Below are 4,409 nucleotides of genomic sequence, written 5' to 3'. Positions count from 1 at the left end.
AGTGGTGCCCTTCCCCTACACCCTCTTACCCCCTGGGGGGCGCAGTTGAGAGGCAGATTGGGGGGGGGGGCAGCAGCAGGGGATAGCATCCCACAGACCCGAACCGCAGCCAGGCCGGGCGGGGCGCGAACGCGTGAACCCCGATGTATACAGGGGGTCCCGCGGACCCCTCTCTTATCGCAGTACAATACTTATTGCAGGCACCATAGTTGGAGCCAGCCGGGATCACTGCATACCACGGCACAGTGGTTTCGGCCTAGCGGAATGCTGCATGGACACTGTCGAAACATATGCCGACAAATGCATAGTTGTCTTACTTTTATGTCTGGATATTTAAGAATTTTTGTATCACATTAAACTTGGTTAATTTTTATACTGTTAACGATATACAGCCCATCAGATACCTTAAATGGTACTACATCGAGTCGTGCATGGTTTTTGAAGTACTTGCAAGGCGATGTGTAAATGTGCTAATCCCAACCTCTGTATCTCTGGTGTTAAAGGCTTTCTTTAAAGCTCGAGCACATGATCGCGTGTCTGCAAACCCTTCCTTTTTTTTGCCGGTGCATAGTGATATTACTGCGCCCTCGTGGCCCCTCCGGAGCTAAAGGCCCCGCCTGCCAACATCTCACGCCCTCTCCCCCCTCCCCCTTTCCTCTCTTCTCGCCCGGAGCCCCGCCGGGACTCAAGAAGCTCTGCTCGGCCTGCGGGCGTGGGCCACTAACGTGTGGCTACGACGGTGCGGGCCGGGTTGTGGCGACCGAGGGGTCCGAGGGGTAGGGGCCGCCCCTCCCCACTATGAAGAAAGAGTGCGTGATGCTCTGTTAGTTTTATCAGGAGATCCTCACTATGGCCCCTATCCGCCGTACCTATAACATCAATGGGGGCGCTGACTTTTTATATTTTCCCTCCCACCACCACCGTCGTCGTTCCGGCGAACTTGAATGCGAATGTTGCCCCGCAAACTTGCCTTTCTCCTCCTTTTGCTCTACTCGGATCAGACTAGTTTGTCGGCGCCCTCGCCACCCGCTCGTGGCTGGCTGGGCAAAGAGATATGAGACCTGGCCGAACTTGCGTTCGGGAAGTGGCGCGGTGGGGCTTTTGTGGGAATAATAAAAGTGGCTCCTCAGCAACGGCATACCAGCGGGATTTGGCTCTTTTCAGGATCGAAGCGGAGCAGCGTGCGCGTCCCCTCTTCGAAAATATGGGCGTGTCCACCTGACGACGGTCGTGTATCATTCTCTGCATCTGTGAAATATGTGTCTATATAGACGTGGAACAACGCCTAGCGGCGGAGACAACACGGTACGTATGGTGTCCGCCCCGGCCGTGGCGCCACGTCTTGTCGACTCACGTCCTGCCCGTCCCTGACAATGTCCCTGATGTCCTGGATTGACCCACCCCTTTGTCTTGGCTGTCGTAGTCTCTCTTTTACCCCAACGGTGCCCTTCCGGGGCCGTCTCCCCTTCCCCTGTCGTCGCTCCTCCCTCCTTTACTCTGCTGCCCTGTCTTTCACTCCGTAAAACTGGTGCACACTACACGTTCGGGTTTCAGCCGAATAGAATGTTTATACACTTGTAGAAAAACTTGGAAAAAAAGTTTCGATTACTTGGTTATTTGTTTTATTCGAATAGTGTTTATTTTTAAGTGTGCCTCTTAAGTTTTTTTTCTCGGGCCTGGAAAATGTTTTAGACCGTCGTCCAGTCTTGTCGTCCACAAACCGTCCCCTTCAGAGGGCGTGATCGGCTTACCACGGCCTCTGACGTGGAGGAAGTGACTGGCCTGCCGGCCCGCACAGTGTGAAATGCTTTTGTGAACAAGTGCTCGGTAAGGCTCCCCCCCCCCCCATAAAAAAATGTTTGGTGTTACAGACATATTGTCTGATTTGCAGAACACTAGGTACGTATAAGGTACGTGTACGCGTACGCGTGATGTTTCGTTTTACTTAAAGGATCTTGTTTATTCTCCGCTAGGGTATAAAACTGTTTTTCTGTCGACATTATACTTTTTCATGTATGAAATGGCTCTGAAGAGCCCGAGTGCGACACACGGCAGCTTGTAGAGGGTGCGTGCGCGTGCGTGCCCGCCCCTGTGCTGGGCGGAAAACCGGCCTCCTTGGCTCGTGGCCCCGGCCCTGAGTCCGGAGCTCTGCCCACCGCACGGTTTGCTTATGACGAGGGTCTGGAGGGGCTTACAGTCGGACGCGACAGATCTCCTGATCCTTGTCATGAGAAGCCGACAAGTTATTGGGCGCATTCCAGCAATAATGGCGCTATAAGCACGTCGCCTTGACCCTTGCACTGTGTGTACATAGTGCTTCACTAACAATGGGACAATGCTACTCTCTTATTTTTGTTTGAGAGGGAAAATATATGTTGTACTTGGCGTGTTACATCTACCATTGTGCCTATTTTCAGCTTCTTTTAGGCTAGGTTTTGAACTTGAAGTACTGCCCTGAATTGTGCTTTTGAAGAATCCATGTGTTCCTATCTTTTCATTGCGACGCGCCCTAACGAAAGAGTCCGATCTGCTTTGCTGCTGAACTAAAAGAGTTCGATCTGCTTTGCAGCGAAACCAAAAGAGTCCGATCTGCTTTGCTGCCAAACCAAAAGAGTTCGATCTGCTTTTAGGCGATGGAACGTCAGGCATCTTTGGAGGGCTATAACTCCTCGGATATTTTGAATTTACGCAAAATAAAAAGACTTGCTTGTTACCCTGTCCTTTACGAATGTGTACACCCTAAAATATATACCCTTTTCCTCTCAAGCTTCGAGATATCATAGAGTTTATGCGGAGCGGTCGACGAGCGCCGAAAGCAGATCGGACTCTTTTGGTTTGGCAGCGAAGCAGATCGAACTCTTTTGGTTTCGCAGCGAAGCAGATCGGACTCTTTTGGTTCAGAAGCAAAGCAGATCGGACTCTTTCGTTAGGGCGCATCGATTGGTAAATGTTAATGTTACCCCCTTAGCAAGTTAATACGCGTGGAGGTTTATATTTGCTGGATAGCATGTCTTCTCCCCAGTTTATGTTACACCTTTACCTTTTCACGTCATTCGTATTTTTTAGTCGGTAGATGTACGCCAGACCACGTCTCGCGTAACAGGCTTCGCGAAATCTCACGAAACACCGCTACGCTGCGACGCGCCCGGCATTCATCTAACTAGGCCTGTGGCGCTGACATCTGAGTCGGGCAAAATGGCAGAGTCGTAAATAGGCCTTCGGCCCCCTAAGTCACAAATTTTGATCCCGTTAATTTGACGGGTTACCCCACCCGGAGACCGTAACATATCTGAGAAAAAACATTTAAATGTTTTGAGGTCATTTTCGTGTAGAAAACTCCCTCTGGCGCCGTAACGGTAGGAATTTTGGCTATTTGGGTTCTACTTTGACGAGTTACCCCTTTGGGAACCATAAAAAATGTTTAAATACTAGCAATATTTTGCTTTTAACAGACCCCGTTCTTGGCCAATTTTTGAGCTAGAGTGCTCAAAATCAATTCAATTCTTGCTCTTTATGATACAAAGTTACTATAACAAAATTTACGTACCTAGCTCAAACTGTTTTTGAGTTATCGTGATTAAAGACAGACAGACAGACAAACGCGAAACCTTTTGATCATCACTGGAGTTATAGGCTTCGCTATCGCTCGGCCAATGATCACCCCAAAAAATGTGTTCTCAATTCAAGCTGATACCCAAAATTTTAAGGCAAATAGGGATTTATTTATTCCCTGTTTACTTAATTTAAGAGTGTAAATAGGGGTTAAAATAAGAACATTTGCCCTAATTTTGGGGATCATCTTGAATTGAGAACACATTGTTTTGGGTGATCCTTTCCGCGCCTTTTATTGTCTTGCGATCCCCGTGTTTCGTCCCCTCCCCCTTCCTGCACGCACACGTATAATTCTACGCGACCGGGCAGCAGCGCTTGTGGAGGCTTGTCCTGTCCCCGGCCTCGCCGTCACACCTACCCATACCACACGCCACTCTCAATCAGCGTAGCGTCAGCATCTCCCCACCGCCATCCCCCCTCCCTCGTCTCTCACCCCCTTTCCCCTCCCCCAAGCATTTCTTTCACCCTGCATGCCACCTCTATCTTTCACTTGCTCCATCAGTCATAGCGACCAGCCGCTTCACTTTTAACGAAGCAGCAGCGGCGGTGGCGGCAGCAGCAGAAGAGGTCGCGGTCACAGGCTGTCAAACGGGAGGACGATCCTCCAATCCTCCCCGTGCCTGATGACGTGGGAGTGAGGGTGGGTGGGTGAGGGGGCTGGGATGCACACTTGCTATTACAGCGAGGCTTTCACCGGGGGAAAGACAGTCGTTGGTCTAGTACCCAGTCAGCCTTCTTAATCGAGTAAGGGCGAAAACATTGAAACAGCTTTGTGAAAAATATGCATTGTCACTGTC

Source organism: Frankliniella occidentalis, unplaced genomic scaffold, assembly GCF_000697945.3.
Source record: "Frankliniella occidentalis isolate FOCC.00 unplaced genomic scaffold, Focc_3.1 Scaffold67, whole genome shotgun sequence".
In the NCBI taxonomy this organism is placed as follows: Eukaryota; Metazoa; Arthropoda; class Insecta; order Thysanoptera; family Thripidae; genus Frankliniella; species Frankliniella occidentalis.
The sequence above is the reverse complement of the archived record's forward strand: the minus strand, read 5'-3'. Positions refer to the sequence as shown.